Source organism: Solea solea, chromosome 14 (genome assembly GCF_958295425.1).
Source record: "Solea solea chromosome 14, fSolSol10.1, whole genome shotgun sequence".
Lineage (NCBI taxonomy): Eukaryota > Metazoa > Chordata > Actinopteri > Pleuronectiformes > Soleidae > Solea > Solea solea.
The window spans coordinates 18082037-18106929 of record NC_081147.1 but is presented as its reverse complement, the minus strand read 5'-3'; the positions used below and the strand labels follow the sequence as shown (position 1 = coordinate 18106929).

Genomic DNA, 24893 nt, shown 5'->3' with positions numbered 1-24893 from the left:
GGGGATTCATTCAAGCAGGTCACGGCCAAGAATCCCAACAGTAGCCCAACATCTCTGTCCCTTGTCTTTGGATCATTCAGTTATGCGTAGCGTCACCCTCCCTGCTCTAAATGCAGGACGCGTCGCCTCGGTCATGCAAACTGCCTCTCATAAAATGACCCCCAGGGAAGCTGGGAGATAACGTCATGGGAATTGACTGTGTGTCACCGAGTGAATGCAAAGACAGCAGAAATCAAGACAATAACAAGAGTAAACCCACGATATAAATACAATAAAAAGAAAAAAATCCAATAAATTAAAGTATGTTTAAGTTTTTTTTTTTTAAATATATAATGGAACTTGTGTGGGTTTTCACAATCTATGAAACGCTGCCATGTGTGTTTATCCACATTATGCTAATTACATAATATATATTCCATGAAGGACATTTTTCAAAAGCATGATACATTTTTACAAACTTCAGAAAATACAGAAACTACACAAGATATTTAAGTGTAAGTAAAGATTGCCAATCAATTTGGAAAATACTACTTCAACAAGTCTCTCATTACATTCAGTATAGTGTACAATTGTAGAGGCAATAACACACTGGCCACAAGTTGTTTTTGCGGTCTGAGTGTGCGTTTGTGTGTGAGTGTGCGTTTGTGTGTGTGTGTGTACATGAAAGGCACAGAAGAGGAAGCAGTCGGAGGCCATCGGAGGACTTTGCTTGGAAAGAGTCTCCCATGACCCGGCTTGATCTCTCGCCTTCTGGGATTTGCAGATATTTGTCCCCCAGAGGACAGAAGAGCACCCCCACCACCACCAGCTTGTGACTAATGCGACCGACAGCTTTTAACCAAGAAACGACTCACCAGTGACACTAAAATACCTGACGGCGGGAAAAACTGTATGTGCCGTGAAATGACAGATGAGAAGCCACGTCCACGAGCACATGCTGAACAGCCTGTCTCACCCTCTGCCTTCTTATCTGCCTGATTGTTGTTTGTCAGCACGACACTGCGAGAATTGCACTTCTCGGGACTTGGCGGGATGATGTCACCCTTTGACAGACTGTCATAGCAACAAACTACAAAGTAGTGGGTGATAAAACAGTTTTGGAAGACAATGCTTTATTAATAATTTTTTATATAACCTTTACTTAAAGGAATACTTTTTCCGATTTGCATTTAGCTTTGTATTACTAAAATAGGGGTAGTATTTTTCATAAATTGAGCTTGATCACAAAGGGACTGTATGAAGTTAAAGGAATACTTCACCGATTTGCATTTAGCTTTGTATTACTAGTATTACTACTATGAATAGGGGTAGTATTTTTTTAAAAATTGTGCTTCCCAACTTCAGTTTCCCTGAGTTGAGAAATATTTTCTTTATTACATGCCCACCAGTGACACTTGGTCCTGTTAGCGTAACTGTTGCAAAGATGGCAGACACTGTTTAAATTCTGGGAATGAGGTCCCGTCCCCCTACGTCTAAAAAGTGCGGAATTAGCAGTTTCAAGCTTCGGACCAAGGCGCGGACCAAGTGTCACTGGTGGGGGCCAAGAGTTCAGCAGCACACGTCATAATAAATACAAGTTAAAACGACAGATTGCAAACAATAAATTAATATAGACAATAGTTTAGGTATTTCATTGAGTCCCAGTCACAATTAAAAACTCAGGCACCGTTCAAAGGATTCTCGTTTATCTAACGAACGTAAAGCTTCTCGTGAGATGAGTTCAGGTATTTTCACTTTCCCCAATTCAGTCCAAACTCTGGGAACAATCGAGTGATAAATGCCACACGGACATAAATTCACAATGGCTATTGGTTCTTTGTAGCAGAGAGCATAAATAAGACAGAACCAAGCCAAGAAGAGCCGTATCGATCACTATCATGCGGTGCACCTTCGTGTCCTCAAAGAAGGCCAATCAGCTTTGGCATACAAATCACAATGACGAGTTTGGCGACTGCAAACTGTAATAAACCTTAAAGACTAATACATTGTATGTGACACAGTGTAGCATTAGTTATTTGAAGGCGCTTGTCTCTTGGTTTTAAGACTGCAAACCAAAACCTTGGTTTTGGGGACATCAGAATTATGATTTTCCATAAAGCTTGAACTGGCTCGAACTCTGTTGTGCTCATGTTAGTGTGTAAACCACTGATACTTCAAAACGTACAAGAAAGTCCTGCCACGTCAGTAAAAACACCCCCACGAGCCATCTGCTGGGTTTTTTTCTCTCCTCCAAGGGCAAACTGTGAGCCTATTTAGCCAAGATGCCCACTCATCAATCAGTGATGCTGCATGGCCCCACGAGCCGTCCAGCTCAGCTTGAACCAGAGCACCCTCATAATTGAATATTAAACCCCCAACAAGTGGCCAGGCAAACTACTGTGATGCTGACTAGGGGCAGTAGCTGCCACTGACAAGATGGCAGAGAAGTGTTCAGGACCATTCACTGCAATGTCAGCCACATCCTGCCGAGTGCCTACCCTAGAGTTAATCCGACACACTTTCATAATTTCAATCTTCTGAAACGATAAGAAACATGTCTGGGCTCACAGATGTGCTTGGCGTGCATACACATGAACCCCTCTGTTACCAATCCTGTCATCGCCGCCAGGCATGCGTATTTCTTATTAGCAAAACTAGAGTTGTTCCGAGTTGTACCGAAAATGTGGGCGAGTACTGGAGTCTATGCACCGATCCGATACCACGTAATTTATTAGAGCTCCGTTAGCTCTGATACTTGGCAGTATTTACCAGTTACCTCCGTTAGCGTTGTTAGCTGCGCTAGCGCCTACAGTCAAACTGGAGCGGCCCGTTTATTGAACAAAAAGAGCAGCGCTACAACTAGCCAGCATACCTGTGTCCTGCGTATGTATGCCTCTGTTTTTATAGTTTAGCTTTACTTCAGAGACTCATTTTAACAATCTGGAGTTATGTAATAATGATGTCACGCGCGTCCTTTCCCGGTCAGTCGTCATGGAAACATGAAGCGCTGCCAGTGCTGCGGTGTTTGGACCAGAGTCAAAACAAACGTACAAGCTGAAAAACTAAATAACATATCACTGGTAAAAATAAATGGTGTCCATTTGCTGTATACGTTCATGTTTTACAGAGGGTTTAACCTGAGCCAAACCTTACCACCAATGATAATCATATCACAAACATGCAGGCGTAGTATGATATCTTTTTTTATTATAACACACTGGTATCAGTATCAGTACTCGGTATTGGCCGATACCCACAGCACAAGTATCGGAATCGGTATCGGGAGGGAAAAAGAAAGAAATGGACATTCATTATTTTTTAACAGTCAGTCACTACAGATTTAAAAGCATGAAGACACGTCTTTATGTTCCAGTCAAGAAATGAATTTGGCCTTTGGTGTTTCTATTTTGGTTCCCCCGTCTAATCCAGCATACTGCAGAGGAGATTATGGAAACAGATCGTGCCAAAGATTACGGAGCAAACTGTGACGCTGCCTGTTGGAATATGACTAGGTTTCTCATTTAAAGGCAAAAGCATGGGGGGGGGGGGGGGGGGGTCTACATAAGGTGATGTGGCAGTGTACGATGTGTGGGAAGTATGCATGAGAAGTTCAAAGGACGCTTTATGTTTAACATGTTTAATTTCTTTAAAAGCAAAACACTCGGGGCAACAGAAAGAAATCCACAGTGCTTCTGCAGAAATACGCTGGGCTTTTCACATGTGCGCGTACTGATAAGGCAGAGTGCTTTCAATATTTTGTTTTGGTGAGAACAAAGACTTTTACCCAGTTCCCATAAGAATCTGGCACTGTCTTTATGTTGCTTTTTCAACTTCACTTGCGCCATATGCACGGCCTATGTACTAAAAAAAAATATGTAAACAAACCAATCTGATCCCCTCATCCAGGGGGAAGCTGGACCTGCCCTCCCTGTGGTTGTGAGAGGCTCCCTGTGAAAGCCCAGCCAAGACGCTGAGGCCTCATCCAGAATCAAAACACCAACTGTTGACAGACAGCACCGAATAAAGACATCCCTCCGACGGCCGTCCCCTCAGAGAGGATAAAACGATTAAGATGTGCACCGAAGCTCCCTCAGCAAACAAAGGACATGACCGACAGCTTTAAAAGATTAATTATCCTGACAGGCAGTGAATGCAACATTTAGAGGATCTCCCTCCCATCAATGTTTAATGGGGTGCACCTAAAAGAAAGGTAAGAGATACGGCGATATCATGACCAAGCTAAGAAATTTAAACCAAGAGTGAACTCACGAGGTATGGGTGTTTAGTTTCACTACATGTGGGTCAGATACATGTCCCCAAATGTTCATATTCAGCATCTGAGCGCAATGTAAATAAATGTAACATCCCAATGACTCCACAAACTATCCTTTAAAATAAAAATAAATACGTATTAGGAGTTTGACAATATGCCACCAGAGACCTCCAGCAGCAGATACAGTCGAACAGTGACTGTTTACAGCTATTCTTGGAGGCCACTGCATCCACACAGAATGTCATCCTCCTGTCACAGCCAGGAACAGTGTAATCAGCTCTGCACGCAGGAGCGAACGCCCCGTCACTCCTGTAGAAGAAGGCATGGCTCTTGTCATCATTATGCCTTAATAATTATTATCCAAGTGTACATGTAGGGCGGTGGGGGGTGTCACGGGGAGACGAGGCGAGCAGGCGGCGCCCTGATGAATGAGGGTGTCAGCCATATTCCATATTCCACCGACTGTCAGTGCTCGCTCTCTCATTAAACCACGGTGAGCGTGCATTAACGAGAGCGCAAGAGGAAAAAGGAGAATAAATCATTCGCAAAGAGAGACCATACTGGAAATTATACCTCATTTAAAAAAAGAAAAGGAAAGTAGAACAGGAACCTTGATGGATTAACTACAGTAACACTACTCAGCACAGTGCTGACATCACATCATCAAACTGCACACCATGTCTTGTGATTGCCGCTGAGTGTTTATTTTAAGGATGTGGGAAGTTCAGAAGGGGGGGGGGGGGGGGACTGTTAGTGGCAACACACAGCACTTTCCAATACTGGACACCAATGTCCTCCTCATTGTCTTTGGCATACTGTATATGGTGCAGTGTTCACTTCATGTCTTGTATTGATGTCTTCCTCTGAGCTTTTCATAACCCATAGCCACAGAGAGTGCTTCCACTGTCAACAGAAGCACTGTTGCCACAATACACACACTGACATGCTGTCTGACTGTGCATGCAGGAATCATCGTGTATCAGAGGAGCAGTGAAATTATATTTAGCTTATGCTCAAATTTAATAGATTTTTTTTATATATATATATATACACATTTATAAATATATATATATATATATCCATATACATACACATATACAAATATATATATATATATATATATATATTATATATACATATAAATATATGTATATATATATATGTCATAAAAACATAAACTTTACAAAAAATACAATATCTCTTTCGGCCACATCCACATTTTTTTGTTTATTCTAACAGTCTATTCTCTAATAATTAATAAAGCTACAGTGCTGTTCCAGACCAAAACTATACAATCCTGTAAAAAACAGCCAGTGCACTTTGACGATCACAACAAAATGCCATTCAGCCAATCAGCATCCCTGTGATTCGGTCAGCTGTGTTCGAGCATCCTCTTTATAAAAAGGTAAATGCCATAATAAGCACTGTTGCCCTGACAGGACACTGTCACTCTCTTGCCCCCACACTGTCATTCATCAACGTGTTTAAAAAGCTTTTCCCACTCTTGTGAAGTGCTGACGAGGACCATGATTGTGCTGCAGCAGTACACGCCACGCTCCCTTGTAAAGTGTGATTACTGAAGCAGCCTCTGCTCTCGCTGCCTCTCTGTGTTCCCTGACAAAAAAAAAAAAAAAACCCGAAGAAAGAACGCACAGCCTACCTCGGTTCGCGCGGAACGCTCCGTGCGTCGACTTGTGGCTCGTGGATGGCAACAACGTGACGACCCCGCAGCTCCAGAGATCACAACTGGCTGAGCGGAGAAGTTTTCAGTGACTGGGACTCAGCGTGTCAGTGTCTGACGGACGCGTGTACTCCACACCACGGCGGAGAGATGACGACGACAACGCCCCAAAACAAAACTGATCCTCTTGATCCTCCGCCGGCTCATGAACGCGTGTTCGAAGACGTTGATGTCCAGCTCGGCCGTGCGCAACCGTGCGCTCCCTCCGTCCTCCAGACCAAGTTCCAGAACTAAATCCCCGAGGAGAAGTGAGCAACCCACGGGGGACGGAAATAGCTCTCGTTCCCTCACGGCGGCAGCAGCTGGGATCGGTTACACCGCTGCTCCACTGCCTGGGCAACAAAAACCGAACTGCGCGCCTCCTCCGCCTCCTCCTCTTCCTCCTCCTCTTCCTCCTGCCCCTCCTCCCCCGTGGCCTCATGGTGTCGCTGTCACTTGTATTCACCTTAAAAAACGCCCACAGTTTGTGAGATGTCAGCATTGTGAGTGTTCTGCCTTGGATATTCCCACATCATCAAGTTTAATGCATGACGACCGGTGACACATAATTGTTGGCTTAAGAATATTATTTAATAAAATGTCCCTCACACTGAACAATGAAGCTGAAGGAGGCTCAAGTTCACTGTAAGCAGAATGTGTCATGTGATTTGATTTGATTTCTTCACTTTTATTTAAGTCAAGTCAATTTTATTTATATAGCCCGACATCACAGACACAATTTGCCTCGAAGAGCTAATGCGACACAACTTTATAAAGCACAGGAACTTGGAAATAACATGATTCATTATTATTTAAGTGTGTATAACCCACTGTTTGATGGTGTTTCTGCAAGAAAACCATTTGAAGTGTGGAATAAGAGGCAGATGTGTCCAACACGAGGCTTTTTAGTGTCTTTCCTGAAACACTAATCAACCATCTGAACAAAGAAACGACTTCAACACGACGTGATGTGTCACACTGCAACACAGAACTACTGTTTTCCCCCCAAATAATTACCAGTGTTTCTCTTCAAATACACATATAACCTACACGTAAAACATGTTGATGGGAACCTGTACCTGTCTCAGTCTAAATAAATGATATAATCATAAAAGCTTCACTCACACGTTCTTTAATGTGCTTCAGCAGACAATGCTTTCTCAACTGAAAGTATTTTTATTGGAAGCTTGTGTTTGTGGCACACTGTCTTCCGACATGGCATTAGCTGTGGCACCGCATAGTATCTTCTGCCATGTGATAATTATGCTGCCTGATCTCTTTTTTTTGCAATAAAACTGTTGCAAGATGCAATTAACTCGCTTTTTGCTTCCCGGTGACTGTAAACCACACACCATTTTTGTTGGTTAAAGTTGGTTTAATTAACGTTCTTGGAGCTCACTAACTCTAATCAACGGAAGGTTGATGAATGGAGAGAAACTTGCTTGCCTAGCAACATCAAACAACCCATAATACAACAGCCTCAATGTAGCAGGCGTGAGCCATTAGCACAAGTTATTTTTTTTCTTCAATAATGGCCATGAACTGTTTTCATAAAACTGAGCCGTCAGTTTTTATGTTGTTATTCTGTTGATTTAATGTTATTTAACTTTTTACTATGTAACCGTAAACTTATATAACGCCATATACTCTTAAAGCAGATAACACTGTAAGCAGGTATAGCTGAGATTGTCCCTAATCATCCACATTTCAAACAGGATGAAACCATGAAAGGCACAACGCAATCTGTGCTTTTCAAAACGAAGAAAGTTACGGATTCAATTCATTCATTCTTAAACACTCAGTAAATTTGTTGTTATTCACCATTGCACCATTTTTACACCCCAACTTCCCGTACCTGTCGTCATGGTGCATACTACGGTGTTTCTTGATATCACGCGAGTGCCGACACAACATAGTGCCTCCAATCTACTTGTAAACAGGAGATGACGAATATTTACGCACATGTTTACTGCTGGTCTATTCACATGGGATTAGTATTGCCTGTGGTCATTTTTCTCCAGACCTTAAATTCACTGAGAAGTCCTGGTTATAATTACTTGACCCCACCTCCCCATGTAGAAGTGATCCCGTCCGAACAGGGCTTTGATGTCTACCCGTGCTTCCAGGGTAAACCCACCTCCTTCGCTCCCTGGTGTTAAGGTTGGGTCATGTCTTCAAGGTGGGCAAATGGAAATAACTCGGCCTCTGTGCTCACGTGGGCGTGGAAATGTCAAAAAAAACGTTGCCGTCCGTCTGCCCTGCATGCGAAATGGAAACCTTGGATTTGTGGTGCAGCGAGAGAATGATTATCCGAGAATGGATGGGTGCAATTTGAGAATTTCTTCCCAGCACAGCACTCTCTTTACATGGGAGGGTGGGAGGGGGGGGGTTACATGATCAGTTTTGTCAGGCTGCATTGGTCAGACAGACCGATGCTTAAGAGCAATGTGAGTTAACATGCTGCGGGCGCGCTGCTGAGAGAGGAGGATTTGTCTGCTGAATTACTGCTTTCAAACCACTCGCAAATACAATTGGGACAGATGTGGAACGGTGGCAGAGCGGCACCACCATGCAAGTTGCCATCTTAATTAGTTCCTCTGTGACAAGCTGTTCCTATAGTGGGGACAAGATGGACAACTTAATGCTGGAGGGGGAACTAAGAGGTGGTCTTTGTCTCTCTGCCTGCCTCTCCCTTTGCCACATGCACCAGTTGTCCTCCCACACACACATACACTGCCTCTCCGTGTCCCTAACACAGCTCATGATTGAGTGTGCCTTTTTAATTTGGCCCATTCAGACACCAGTCTCCATTTGGCCCGTAATGTACGGCGGAGAAGAACGATGGAACAAAGGCAATCATCAGTGGGCGATGCACAGTTGGAGAATGCATGGAGAGCATATGTAAATGGTCGCGATGAAACTTGAGAACGCGCTGTAAGTGCACATTGCGTCGATGCTTATTCATCATTTGCCAAACTGGATCCCCGGAGTTCAGTGTGTGTCCACGGGACTGAATAATAAAAGGTGGCAGGCAGAAGGTTGTGTTGCTGTGCAAAGACTCCAGAACTGGTCGTCCCCTCGAGGACATGTCATTTCTATCCAGTCAGGGTACAAGTCAGGTATATGTGACATGCTGACAGATGCAGAAACCAGCCATGGCCTAATGATGCACTGGTGTCGCAAACACAGTTGTGGGGTTTGGTGATGTTACTAAGCAATCTGTGTATTCATGCCTGCTATTAGAAGTGAGCTTTGAAAGAGTAATGTCATTATCTCTCACTAACACATTTCCCACAAATGTAACCGTGCATTTATTCCATCAAACAACTCCAAATGAGATGTTTTTGTTCTCCTTTGTCGCGCTTGTGTTGCGGCAGAAATGAACGTCCTCTTTTTCCTTGTGTCGTAACTAAAGCCTGCGTTTGAAACTAATGAACAGATGCCATTTTCTTTTTATGTCAAACATACACACTGTCATCAGATTTGATTACCTCGCACTGAACAAAGCAAAGTCCTCTCAAAGTCTAATGATTTTTTTTTTAATCCATTTTAACGAAGCAAGGGTTGTCACATGGTGTTGCCCAGCTGTCAATCTTGTGCTGCTTGTGGTTTGTTATCTGTTGACACCGACGCCACTGAACTTTATTAATTATCGTGTGCTATTGATTGTATCTGCAACCACATGTTATTTATGGATGGATGGATGGATGGATGGATGAAGGTGATTTTAAAACATTATTACTAGGGACAAATTCCTCTCATTTAGTTTTAGGGTATCTTATTTACAGCATACACAATCTAATCATTTCAAGTGTATAATTTGAACATTGTATAATCCAATGGGAACAAACCTTTTTCGCAACGTAGCAATTGTTAGCATAGCTAATTGTGCCCCAGCTGAAACACCAACCCCTACAACGCTTCTCTCGGAGGTTGATGGTTGATAAGAATACTCAGTAATGTAATAAGTGGCAAATTGCTCCTTCTACCAAGCTCCTTTAATTCACACAAAGAGCCGCACATATTGTTCATCATTACAGGGTCTATGAATAGTTAATTGTAGAGGCTTGGGGGGGAGAAATAATTAATAAGGCTGGGTGCAGATGGGACAGAACAAAACACTTAATTAAATTTTAGCATTAGGAAATGACCCATTTTTTCCAAAGATGTTTGGAATACGGGGGAGATTAAAGTCAACTGAAAGAATTTGTACAGAATTGTGTTTTGTATAAAACTGAGTTTATTTTTCTCAGTCGATTCTTTTCATCTTCGGAATTGTTTATGTTTTCGTGACGGAATGGGAATAGCTGCTTTACAGCGACCACACGGAAACAAAGACACTCGCAACTCTGGGAACTTCTGATTTAAAGTCCCAAGCAACACCGTGATCCACAGTGGAATCTTCCATGGCCTCCAAAATCCTGGATATTGTGCATTATGTTAAATATTTCAGTGGATGAATCTCAGCATGTCTCAACATTTGAAAGATTTAAAATATTTAAATCATTCGTCTGTCTTTTGTTAAGCTGCTCCGCCGAGGAGAGCCGCCAATGTTTGTTGTCTGTCTGTAAGTCTGGTGCTCCCTAAGATCAGCGTTGATGAAAGACGTGAAAGACTCTGCCAGCGATTGTCTTTCAGTCTGTGAGCCACCCACGAATAAAATCCTGCAATCATGTCCACTCATAAATGCCTAAGCTGTTGCGTGCAGGTGGTTGCCGCTCATTGTCTGTTGTGACACCTCAGCTCATTTTGAACAAAACAAAACTGAAATATCGCAGACTTTTATGGCGAACAAGCTGAATGCTACGAAGGAAGAGAACCAGTGAATTGAATCTTCTTGCCGTGCCATAGTTGCCAGAACTGCACGAAGCAAAAATCCTTCCAAAAGGTGAAGATTTGCTTAATGAAGTTGTTTTTTTGCAGCTTCATTATCGTCCCTAACATCTGACACGAGATTCCGGTGGATATGCTCGTCGTTTGGGCAACTGTGTCGGTAAATTGATACAGATGTGGATCAGATGTTGTTCCCCCGCCTTACAATCCTGGCAGGAAATCTCAATCGCAAGCTCAGACACACAGTGAAAGTTAGAAGTTAGTGGATTGTTTTGGTAGCAGATTCCAATTGGATTAGCTCAACTGGGAAAAGGTTATCTCGCTTCCTGTAGACGTACCACTTTTCCACATCGTGCCGATTCGCCACTGAGGAGACACAGACCGAGAGTCAGATATGGCTGACGTTCCCGTAGGTTAAGTGGCGATGGGTAAAGATTAAGGCGGCGCTCAGCAGCGGCCACTGAGCTCTAAAATGATGATCTGTGTTGGCTCACGGTGGGAAATAGCCTGTCAACTCTAGTCACTGTTTAAGATGAAGATAAAAAAAGAGAAGGAATCAGAGACGAGAGCTGGCTTGGCGTGTAATTGAGGGTGAGGATGAAACGTGATTTTTCCAATTATTTCTCTGAACCTTGAAGAAATGAATCAACACACAAACAAAAAAAGTGTATTTCTGTTTATGTTCCAGTGAAAAATAATTAGCTGGGAAAAATGCATGGTTTAAAAAGACAACATGCTTTTTGTGGATTTAATTTTGCAGACCGTGCATTCTACCCACACTAATTCCAAACCACAAATGAAGAGTGACAGCCAGCTCTTGTCTAACAGTGGTTATGTTCCAGGGTTCCGTTTAATATTCGAGCTGATTAAATGTCCTGGCCCACCACTCCATAAAGGCACCTGAGCAGCCTCACATAGACAGGATAACACTTTGTCCCGATGCAGAGGGAGCCGGTCGATATGATCCCAGCAAGTGTCGCCAGATTAAAATACCCCGAGGGGGTCTCTGATTCTCTTGGGACCTCGTCTATGGCGGAGTCTCAGTTGGCAGCGGCCCATAAGGCAGTGTTGCCAGTGTCCCAGAATTGAATTGTGAGGGATTGAATGGTTTTAAAGGCTTTGGCTCTGGCTGTGATGGAATCAGATGGGGGTGAACACGGTGTGGAAGTCCTGACTGACAGTGGACCACAGTGAGAGTGACAGATACAAAGAGTGAGGGAACGAAAGTGGACGGGAAGAAACTTACTGAAAGAAAAAGAAAAGGTTATCCAACAAAAGTTAGTGTCATGATTTCTTTTTAATCAACATGCCTCAAGTAAATATATTATTGCTCTACGGAGTCAACGATGTAAACAACAATTATTTTCACGGGCCACGTAAACCGATAACTGAATATGTGCCGCACTGTTGATGGTGCAAACTAATTAAAAATGCCCGAAACTATTCACTCAATCAGTGACAGTGATATTGATGTTTTTCTCCAGTTCCATGTGTGTCGAATTCATTCTTTTCATTTTGGATCGACGACGAGATCGCTCACGGTCGTGAATATTTCAACCACTCAATAACTTTTCACTATTCTGCCGCGCGTCTTACTCTGTGAAACAAACCTGGACCCTGCAGGGGAAAAGGAAACCTTGTGATTATTGGTCGTGAAAGTGATTGTTGTGCGTGCGTGAAGAATTACTTTAAGGGTAAGCGAGATTGGAACCTTTAATCGTTAAAAGGAAAAGGGGAAACCTCGTTCTCAAAGGCTCACTGTGGCTGTTTGGATGGGAAAATGGGACTGAAACAGCACAGCGAAAAGCAGCTTTTGCTGTAATCTGGCTCGAAAAGCATGTGTGGCGGCATTTTTTTCTGCTTGCTGTAAGTGTCTCTTTCATTCTGCTCTTTGTTCTCAAACACTCTCTTCCTCCAAAACCTAGGTCTGTATGACAAAACGCTGCTAATCCTGTTTGTTCTAGTTTAAAAATACAGTGTCATGCAAGAGTGCGCGACAGTATTGCACGTACTGTACATTCGAGCTGCAACTAACGATTATTTTCATCATCGTTTAATCCGCCGATTGTTTTCACAATTCATTCGAGCAATCGATTGGTCCATAAAATGCGGAATAAACGTTGCTCAGTGTTTGTCAAACCTGGAAATGATGATTGTCGAATGGATTCAGTTTTGAATGATTTCCTTGTTCTGTAGAGCAAAGCAAACCAGTGAATATTCACATTTAAGAAGCTCAAACAAACAGAAATCTTGTTTCAATCATGAAAAAAAGCTTCAAACCGATTCACCCACTATCAAAACAGTTGCCGATTCATTCAGTAGTCGATTAATAATCGATGAGTTGAGTAGTTGTTTCAGCTCTACTGTAAATTGGAACTTACAGCAACAGAAAAAAGTGTCACTCCATCGAACCATGCTTAGAGTGTGGGGAAAGGGCAACTTGCACTCAGTTATGCTGCACACATTTCCAATGAGGCACAGAGCTTATAGGATATCAATACAGCCCCATAATGCTGCCTGCAGCAATAAGAGTCTGAGTGAAAATAGGTTCAAACAGTCACGGCTGCAGCCGGGTGTTTAACTCGGCGCTAGAGAAAGGCACTGGCTTTCAGATGTTTGCTCGGGAGACCTCACAGTGGCGAGTACAATAAGACGGCACATCAACGTCGACTCCGCTGACAGGCTTCCCTCCTCAGCTCTGGACCGCCCGCTCCCCCTTTGCCCTGCTGTCTCCACTCATGGACACTTAAATGATGCCTTCCAGTAGAGACCTCTCTCTCTCTCTCTCTCTCTCTTTCCCTTGCTGCCCGAAACCTGAGGGTCATGAGGATTCGTCGTCAACAATCTCCCAAACTGTCAGTCTTTCTGGTGGAGCGAAGGACTGTCTGCCTTCTGGTGGCCACAGAATCAAATGGCTCGGAGCATGACTGCAGGACAAAGCTCAGGGGATGAGGCCAGGGAGAGGACAAATGTTTTTTTTTTTTTTTTATTATAAGGCTCATTACTGGATACATTTGCTCCAAAAACGTCATGCAATCCCAACCACGCAGCAGTGGGCATCATTAGCTTCAAATCCATAATATGGATATACTAGGCAACTTATGTAACAGGCAATATGTCAGGCAACTCGGCTCTTTGCTGGTTTCATATTCATAACAAGTGAAGATGGTGGGTAGCTGTTGGGGCCCCCGGATACCAAAACAGTAGGGGACAAGCTAAAGTCCATTTCAGCTATTTCCATATTTGTGAGGGGGTCAAATATGTGTAAATGTGGTCAGTGGTGGTGACACATTAACACAGCTCCAGCCAACGGCGAGTGAATACACATTTTAACATCGTCATTGTATAGTTTTGCTCAGCGATGTACTGTCGCTTTATATCTACATTCACAAGTTGCATCCTGCTTTTCTGTTTGCTGCTGACATAATAATTAACAATGAACTTCATCTTTCATTATGTGTTTATATATGTATCGTATAAACAGTCCCAGGCAAAGGCTTTTCAAAAATACACATGAAAGTAGTAAGTACACAACATACCTGGCAAAAAAAAACACACAAATGTGGTTCATAGTGATGACACGTTAATGCCACTTCAGCCCCGACACATTGGAATAAAAGTAAAAAAATATATACTGAAAATACAGAAACAGATGCCATTTTACTGCAGTGACTGAATAAACTTCATATGATCTGTAAGTAAACAGAAAAGCAAAGGTAGAAACACAAAGGTTCCACGATTAATCGTCATTCTGGGTATGGTGAAATCCCTTTTTAAGCTAAACATGTGCGTATGTGTGTAAAAGGTTAAAAGGTGACCTAAATAAAATGGTCTGTTTATTTCTAAGGGATTTAATGTACGTACTTCACAGAACAGAACAGTAACATTAGTCAAAAGCCGTCACATACTGTACATAAACTGTTGTATTCACGCTTGATGTGATCGGAAACGAGCTCCTGTACCACACACCAGCAGCAACCCGACAGCTCACAGATGAAGACCACGCTGTGTTGCTGAACACACATCAAAGGCAGATGCCTCCAATGTCACACTGGGTGACCCAGCACTACTTCCCTCCCTCCATATGTGCACAGACGAGCTGATAACCACAACACTCGAGGAGTGCATGTACTAAACACACACACACACATATTCCACACGCTCTTATAAATGCACTTTATTTGCCTTTGTGTCAACTGTATGTTATTTATCACCGTTGTCTTGACCTTTGATCCCCGAGTATTTGAAACCTGGACACTTTATCCTGCCGGGCCCCACTGTTTCCACACAGCTTAGCCCAAAATAAAACAAGTTGTTTTCCTCAACAACCTAACACAATGTAGGATATGGAAGTCATCAACTACTTTAGTAAATTCCATACATTCATCCAAAACAAGTCTAATTATTAACAAACGTTTTAAAAATTAAGTCATTCTTGTGTAAATACAATCAAAACCTCTTTACACAAGAGGGGAATATTCTGGCCTAGGCTAATTTATACTCAGGGGTATAATCTAGCATAGGCCGCTTTAACCCCGGGTTTATTCTGGACTGGGGGTATACTATGGCCTGTTACACCGGGTCTTCTTGCTGCAAAGGCAAGAGTGCTAACCACGACACAGACCATGTGGCCCCCTTATGGAAATCATGTTAAATTATAATGAACAAGAATATGAAGGCAACTTACTACATAACTAAGTACAGTACATTCAAATGAAAAACCTCCACCCAGCATAGTGTATAATTTGTCTCTTACACCTATCGACATGCATATTATACTCTGATATACTATAATGCTGTAATCTGCTGTAGTGCTAATGAAAACTTAAAATCTAATGCTCACAACAATTAAAAGATTTGATGGATTAATAGTGATTGTCGCACTTGAGAAAACGATCAGCGACCCTACAAACTAATTTACCCGCAGAGTGTTAAGACACTTTTTCTTCTCGCTGTATTTGTCCACGTTTCTGAGTTAGCGATTGAATCCAATCATCTGCAGCGGGATTTGGGAGACCCGTTAATATTAAGGAAAGGTCACTAATCCCTAACGGGGCTTAGACGAGATTAGATCTTGTTTAATGTCGCTATATGTGATTCTTCTTCTCTTTCCACTGCTGTCGCCCGTGTGCTCAGTCTAATGGTTTTTGAAAAAGATTCAATTAACAGTAAGTAGCCAGTGTTTTCTAATTCTGTCATACATTTGGTTTTAGTTTGTGAGAATTTATCTTGGCAGAATTATTTGTAACATGGAAAGAATTTTTTTTATTTTAAACATAATAATATAAAATATGGCCAACCAAAATGAGCTCAAAAGACATTTTAGGTCTTGGTGGTGGCTGCACTCGTGGGTGAGTGGCTTGTCCCACCCTCAACCTCTGTCTCTGAGGACACACATCCTTTCATTGGCCCAACAATGCAGCGAGACTCATGTGCAAACAAACACGCATTCATCAGTCCGTCAGTACACCGTCACCACGTGGCAGCTTTCAGCCGCACAAGTGGCCGTTCAACCGGAGCCCAGTTTGGTTTTTTGTTTGTGTTTAATTAAACCCGCTTTTCTCTCGTCACTCATGTGGAAAACAAATGAAATTGGAAAGTTGTAAATAAACATATCCATTGTGCTAATGCTCGGGGGAATTGTGGTAATTAACCCAGAGGAGGTGGACTTTAAAAGCCAGATAGAGCCAATCAATGCTGATGTGACAGTGAGCAACAAAGGCCTCTTCTTAAACACGATCCACTGAGGCTGCTCAATCAGGGGAGAGTGCTCCTGCCACTTCCACTTTAAATGCAGTCCAACATTAAAGGGGATGGAGTGGTTGTGGGGTCACATCTGTACACATTCCTGGCTCCAATGTTTAGTTCCTCAGCTCATCGTATAGTAAGTGGATGCTTTTATGTAAATACTAATTCAAACCTCAAGCCTTATCATAGCATTGAATGTAATCGCCACTCGTTTTTTACCTGATCTTATCTTAACTCACCTGTTGTCAGTTCTGCAGAAATAGGCTTTTAATTTCAATATTAAAAAAAAAGAAGCATACAGTTGTCGTTGTCAGGTGGCTCCAAAACAAAATTAAAAGTTACATTTAAATGTTTAAAATGGCGCCTTTCTTTTCATAATCACATGCGCCTGTTTCATTCTTCCCCCCCCCCGTTCCATTACAGGTAATCAATACTTGCTATTGATCGCCATTTCCATGTTGCAGCATGCAGTGAGGTTTTCTTCTGCACGTGAATTATGTGCATGTGTCAGAATGAATGTGACTGAACCAATCTCCAAATGAATTGACGCCCCATATTTAACTTTCTGAAACAATATAACATTAATGCTTGCTAATGAAACTCATGTTATGGAAATTGTAAAAATATATATCTTTTTCCAAAGATGAGCAGTGCTTCATGTGTTAGGGTAATAATTTGATAATCTGAGCGGTTTTCATTTTCCAAACCAAAATATGTCAAGTGTATGGTAAAAGTTAAGGGACTGGACATATTACCAATTATTCTTACTCTTATGTTTGAATAAGTTAATGTTTTGAACATCATAATTAAAAAACAACAAAAAAAAAAACACATAATATATAATAATGCAATTGTTACGGCCTCCTTTAAAGAATATAAGTATGGCTCAATAGGAGACTGAACATAAAAGAACCCCAAAAAAATGACCCAATTAACAATTTAGTCTTATCAAACAAACTCATTTCACATTTCAGACAAAGTGAGCAAAAGGAAAGGATTGGAGATGCCAGCAAAAGACAATTAGATGAAATAAACTCAACCTGGTAACAGGCGAAAAATCAAAGGCATTTCTATAGTAGCAAAGTGATCGCTTTTAAACTTCCCTCCCCCACGATGACGCTTTCTCCCTGTCCACTCACAGCGCAGGGATTGCAATCACTGAAATGAAACACTGGTGAGTGGAGAGGAAACACAGAGGGGAGGGAGAGGGAGAGAGGAAAGAGAGAGAAGCTGCAAACAGTTGACATGACGGCAACAAACAAGAAGTATAACTCAAAAAGGAGTAGGATGAAGCACGTGCTTATCTGGTGCTTACACTATTCTCTTCTTTTCCAACGTAAATTCAACTTAAATAGGTCTCTAGGCTTTTCTTACTATACTATACTAAACTATACCATACTATACTATGGAAATAGTTGAATAAATGAAGGTTTATACACTGTGAGGATTTATTCCCCATTAAAAGCTGTGGACTTCTGGTTATTTTCAGCCGTCTTGCTTGACTCTTATGAAACTTACATATATATATATATCAAGGCCACGATGTTCACTGAGAGACTGTCGGGGGCATCGTCTGAATCTGACTGTTGAAAGCGCATGAGATGTTAAGTGCATATGCATTTGCACTTCAAATAACCCGGGGACAAAGACAGCAGAGAGGCGACGCACATAAATCAAAGTGTGTGCGTTTCAAACGAATCTTGATTGGGAACATTTAAATACACACTTTTTAGGTCCGTCTGTTTTTCTTCGTATGCATCTTTTGTGCTTTATCTGTTTATTCAGTGGATCTATATTATGGATTCATGAACAGCGGGTTCATTTATAACAGTTAGTTTGGTCTCAATGATGCATATTCAGCGTGAGCTCAAAGGCCTTCAGGCGCCTCATACTTGTCACAAAGCATCGTCACTTATTACTCTGACTGTAATCAGCCAGTATCTAATGAGGGGACAGCAGCAGAGAGGAATTAGTTTCGGGAAGAAAACTGAAATGACAGATTAGCGTTTGTTTCACCAATGAAAGCAAATAATAAAAGATGTGATGAATAAAAATCAGAGTACTGAAAGAAGGTAATCAGCATCAAAGGCTACGGATACTATGTCAGTGCAGGTTTAATTATATCTGATTAATTCTGGGGGAAAAAAGAAAGGGTGAAAGTGTGCAATTAAAGTTGACTAGCAAATGAGGTGGTAGGAACTGTGCTTTTAGAGTCAGAGGGGAGAAAGTTTAGGCCTCAGTTTCCTGACAACTGTAATTTCCTCCCTGGCCTGAATCTCCTTCAGAGCTAATAAACCACTTTGGGTTTGGGAGCTGCTCACTTCTGAGACGGAGGGATGAACGCGAACCACTTGGTGCTTTTGCTTTTCTTCAATCCAAGCCTAACCAGTGGGGCGCACTTCTTGAAGATGACCGAAAAAAAGCTAATTTAATCCTCGGAGGAGATTAGGATTATGTGCCATATCTCACCCACCAATGAGAGGATTTGAGAGTGGCCCTGATGCCATGGCCAATCAACGCCTGAGGCCGAGGATCAAATACACATGGGGGGGGGAAAGCAGCAGGCGAGAAATGATGGACTAGGATGGCGATGGTATAAAAGAAGTGGCACTTTTATTAAACTGCAGACCTTTGAGTTACAAATTGTCTGGGGGAAAAAAAAAGAGTTAATTTAGTTATTTGGCCGTCTTATTGAATTTATCAAAATGAAAGAATCAAACATAGCCTGCAATGATTTTGAGATAAAGACTATAAAAACAAAAACGCCTGCAAAGTGTTCTTGTAAGTACAATGAGGTTTTTTTTTTTTTTTTAAATCTTGTGGCAGTAGTTATACACATAAACAAACTAACTAAGCAGGGACTCTGCAGAGCCTGTTGATGAGCATTTGAATCAGGTGTGTTGAGGGTGGGGGCAACATCTAAAACCAGGACCGGGATTCAGAAACAATGGTCTCATCATCTGTTTGCATTCACTGCCCTCTAGTGTCAGCTCCTTGGGATCAAACATTGAACAAAAAAAACAACAACATTAACATATCAAAACAGAGTTTACTGAATGCTTTATTATGACAAAAAAAAGCAAAACAAATATTTTTAATTTCAAAGCTGTGTCACAATGTTTCCCATCATTAGTGTTGTTCCAGCAGTCTGCCAGAGAGGGGCAGTATAAGTAAGATGGAACTTAATTAATTGGATCACCTTTTCTGTCAACTCAGACACAGTTTTATATTACTTTGCAGAAAAAAGTAAAGTGCTCTTCGAGCAGGGCTAAAGAGTGCCAGATTGGATAATGTGAAGATTCCCGGGGGCCTTCAGACATTTTTTTAACAGTAAAAGTGACATAAAAATGCACAGTTTTATCTTCATTGACACAGTTTTCATTTTTAAATGGCAATGTAACCAAATCTAACACACACAGGAGTGAAGACAAAACATACATAATAATATAAATGTGTATTTATAAGTATATAATATATACATGTACGTGAAACCAACAGTTATAGGCAAAACCTATTCAAAGGTGTAATTGAATAAATACACTGTTTTATAACAATTTTGCAGTTGGTGAATCTGGATAACCTTGGACAAAATAATACATTATAAAACCGAAACAAAGCTGCGGGCCAGCAGCACAATCCTCTATTCTTTCACATAATAAAACTATAATATGTCGTTTTGAGCCTTCACTGAGGCAAACCCATGGCTGCTGCAGTGGGATTGCACTGCAGTCACAGTATATATAACCCAAGCATAATATTTCTTTCTGATTTAAAAACTGCTGCTGTAGAGTAACTGAATAAACTCTAAAAAGTCCACACCATTGTGCAGATTTGTACAAAACTTTACCTGAACATATAGAAGCGTTCTCTATGCTTGATCTGTTCCAAAACCCAAAAGATCCATTGCAAACAAATCACCCATCAACTGAGAGATCCAGCACAGTTAGAAACTCCAATAACAGTTTAATGGGCAGTCAGCTGTCCCACTCAGGTCAGGTCAGGTCAGGTCAGGTCAGGTCACAGGACCTCTGCAGTCTGCACTTATCAATGTGTATGATAACCCGCTGTAGATCCTATACCTTTGCTCAATCTTAATGATTCTGCATTTGCTCAACTCTGCATTCTCTGAGTATGTTCATATGGGCTATGATTCAGCCTTAATATCGTCAATATTAATAATGAAGCTTTGTCTGAAGGCTGCAGCTGCAGTTCAGAACTTCTGCTCCTCCTGGTTAGAAATGAGGACGTAAAGTTTGCCTCGACATCTGAAATATGTCATTTGTAATGAGAGGGAATTCTGGGTAACCGAGGATGACTTACAGCACCTGAAGGAACACAAGCAGAATCATAAGAAGCAGAACAAATTCCTTGCACTCACCACTCACTTCAGCACCGATCTCATTCACTTTGACTCACGCCAGACTTGGCAGCTCGTAAAAATTAAATAACATAAACAAGCCGTCAATAATTCCACTTTTCATGGGTTGCTGAGCATCGGGGGGAAAAGGAACCAGATACGACTCATCCCCGCGGCTGCTGACTGAGAACGTAAATTCACTTGTTGACTCAAACACACTCATTAACCACTTTGACTGAGAGCTCTGAGCAGATTCTGTGACTTCTTTAAATAGAGCACAGGGAAGCTGGTTGACAAGGGACTGACAGAGAAAACACACAGTGATGTCCAGTGTAGTATACTACAGTATATATATACCATTTAAATCGTATAGTTGCACGTGTAAAGAACGCTATTTTTTTATTGTTCTTTGCTAGAGCTGAAACAATTAATCGATTCATCAATTATTAATCGATTACTAAATGAATCGGCAACTATTTTGATAATGGGTTAATCGGTTTGAATCTTTTTTCATGATTAAAGCAAGATTTCCGATTGTTTAAGCTTCTTAAATGTGAATATTTTCTTTCTGATATTTTATGGACCAAACGATGAATCGAATATGAAAATAATCATTGTTTGCAGCTCTATTCTTGACTATAAACCTGGCTTGAATGTATTTTTTTCCCTCATAAAACATAATATTAATGCAAAATCAAATAATATTAGTTATTAGATATTCTCACCATGATAGCTCGGGCCCCTGCAAACAAAAAGAAGCCGCAGTATTATTGAGCATTATCCTTTTATTGTTTGTTTTTAAATTAGCATTCACTTCTTAAAATAGATCATTATTATTACAACAACACCAAGCATCCCATGTGCCTCTTATCTCTTGCCTCTCTGCAATCTGCGGTCGTCACGTGACTCATGGCCTGGTTGAACTTATCGGTGTTATTTGGACAGATTTTAGGAATGTGCCACTGATAGCAAACGAGCTTCCACTATATCCTAGTTTCACTGACCTAGTTCAGACAGCTGCGGGAGTCGCTCTGCAAAAAGGCAAAAATCTACTTCCAATGAATCATTTAGATGCAGCATCAAAATCATTTAGCAAAAAAAAAAAATATTTATACCCAATACTACCAGAGAAGGCAGACTTAAAAAATATTTTACACTGTTACACCTGACGGAATATGATATTTATATCGCCTGTTTTGAATTTTGACCACAGAAAAAAACACATAGAATCACAGATAATGTCGACTTTTTTTTTTCTAAACAAACACACGTTTGAGACCGACAACATTATTATAGACGAGAGTGTGACGGGGAGCCAAAATAAAAACACCAGGACACTAAGACTGAATCATCTAATTAGAGCCACAGTAGGAAAAAACATAGTATCATAGTCCTCTTCATGCATTTTTGCCACACTGGCCACATCCAGTTCCCCATCATTTATTAACATAGAACGAACAAGAGTGAGTAGCAGACTTAACGCCTGCTTTGTTTATAAGCTACAGTAAAATGTGATGTAATTGAACGGCTCCATCTGAGATGTTAGTCGGTGGATCTTTTTCACCTTTGACACAGAGTGCGTCTCGTTTGCCTCCCGCAATGCCGAGCAGCCGCTAACTGGAGCTCTATGTTTATTACACAAGTGGGAGTGGTATTGATCATCTCATCTGAATCTTGGCAAGAGAGTGAATATGTGTATTTCCCTCGTGTCGAGCTATTGATTTCATGTTTATCTTTCAAGGGTGATACTTTGTTTATTGTTTGCAGAGGAGAATTCTGAATATGAATTTTTCTCTTTCGTGGAGCAAGTTTGCCTTTTTTTTAGTCGTATCTCAGTTTTCTGATTTGTAAAGCCTGGCGTATATTGACCAGTATTGCATTTGTAGTTTCTTAATGGCATCCATTAAATGCCAACTAATGTATGTGCTTTTAGCTGTATAAAAGTCTAAAATGTCACATTAATCTATAAACATAAGCTACAAAATAAGACGTGTGAGTGCAATCAATAATAATGCCCAGGTTTTACATGGTTGTCACAGTGCAGACAGTTTTCTTTAGTTCCCACACAGGCACATATCAAACTCACATATGCATACATTTGTATCAGTAAATATAAAATGCTGTTGAGGTGTAGAGTATAAACTGTGACGTTCCAGGTGTAAGAATGGCTATTTGGATTTTTAATGCTGGCAGTGGCTGCGTGTCCATGTGACGGAGGAAAAATAGTGTATAATAACGTTTGCCCACTAGAGAGCAGCCTCTACCCGACTCAGTGCTCAATCCCATCCGTCCACGAACCAGCTGCCCGAGGACATCATTACACACTCAATAAAGCAATAGTCAGTCATTTTCTCTGCTTAATTGATCCCACTGCTACCCAACAATGCGTGTTGTGACATTTTTTTACTGCAGCAGGAGCAGCAGCAGCATGCCTCAGAGTCAGACGTGTCATTTGTAATGATCTTGTTGTCGTGCTCTTGCGTGACCGGCCATCTGCGTACGGCATGCAGTACACTTGTTGGTCAGTGACGGAGGTCAGCGCCTCAGCAGTGCGTCGTGTTCTGCCTCGAGCCGCTTTCTGTACGGCTGTAAAGACACCGTCCTTGTATTTAGCCGTGCATGTGAAACACTCGTGTCAAAGACAGATAATACAGGGCATCCATCCCAAACTGTGTAGGAACAATGAACCGGGTACACTCGATAATGAACATTCATTTTTGTTTTTTTTTACTATGTAGGTCATCAGTACAAACTCTTTTCTCATCTCAATGACACACCTTGTATACATCCTTACCCATAGCCATTTTGGATTTTAAAGTGCACGTGGTGTGAAATGGTTTGGGGGATAAACACAAATATTCACACATGTAAAGGAATACTTCACCGATTTACCTTCAGCTTTGTATTACTAGAATAGTTTTAGTGCTTTTAGTACTCTTTTTTTTGTTACGTGCCCACCAGTGACACTTGGTCCTATTAGCGTAACTGTTAGCAAAGATGGCGGACACTGTTTACATTCTGGGAATGGTTTTTTTGAATGAATTTTTGTTGTTGTTGTTGTTGGTGGTAGTAGTTATAGTGGTGGTAGTAATAGTATTTTCACCAGTGATAATTACAAATATGTATTATAAATGAAGTGTTATAGAAGTGTTATTATTGTAACTAATGAAGATCAGGATTTTACGATACTTACACATATATACACACATATACATATATATATAGATATCAATATAGATATATATACAGTACATACAATGAAATAGCATTATTGGTGCAGAGAGAAGGTGTAGGACCTGGTTTTGACTTCTTCCCACTCCTCTTTGAACATCTATAATTTAGATTAATGATTAATATTTACATTTTTTTGTCATTTATATTTTCCTCATCATCATGATTTGCATGCGCATACATATCCTACAAACACTCACAATTTGATTAGATACAACAACGAAGAACTTTCAAACTACACACAGAGAAACACCTATTACTAGGCTAGTACTGAATATATAATAAAAAGTCAGTAAAGATAGCAATAATGGTTAAAAACACACACCTGCTCAACTTCAATGTAAAACACATGTAAAATGTCATGCAACTACAATTAAAGGAGACAAGTTTGTCCTCTCCACAAATGAGCAGGATAGAGACAGAGTTGCTGTGTGTGTGTTTCCTTGCAGCCGCCCTCACTCGGCCACTCCCTGTGCTGTCAGCCTGGCAGGGTGGAGGCTGACAGAGCTGCACATGTTTGAAGCATGCTCTGGTGCGTCTCTCCCTCGCTGTCTATTTCTCTTTCCTTAATGCCTGCACCGCTAAGCCCAATATGAAAAGAGGAGGGTGCACTGTGTATAACCGGCTAAGCATTTTACCAATCACATTTGTTTCCCCACCCTCTCTCCCTCTCTCCCTCCCCTTTTTTTTGTTTTGCTCCCTCCCTCTTGTCTCCAAGCAAGCCAACCAAAGGGAAAAAAGTGCAGGGAGAA

The 24893-nt window shown here is 41.3% G+C and overlaps 1 protein-coding gene across 1 annotated transcript in view; it reads right to left on the bottom strand.

The window, feature by feature from the left end:
* Positions 1-6534, bottom strand: part of mid2 (midline 2) — a 130809-nt gene extending 124275 nt beyond the window's left edge. The window contains exon 1 of the mRNA XM_058649838.1: positions 5913-6534. The gene's annotated coding sequence lies outside the window, so the exon portion shown is untranslated. The remainder of the gene's footprint in view (positions 1-5912) is intronic.
* Between the last annotated feature and the right edge of the window lie 18359 nt (positions 6535-24893).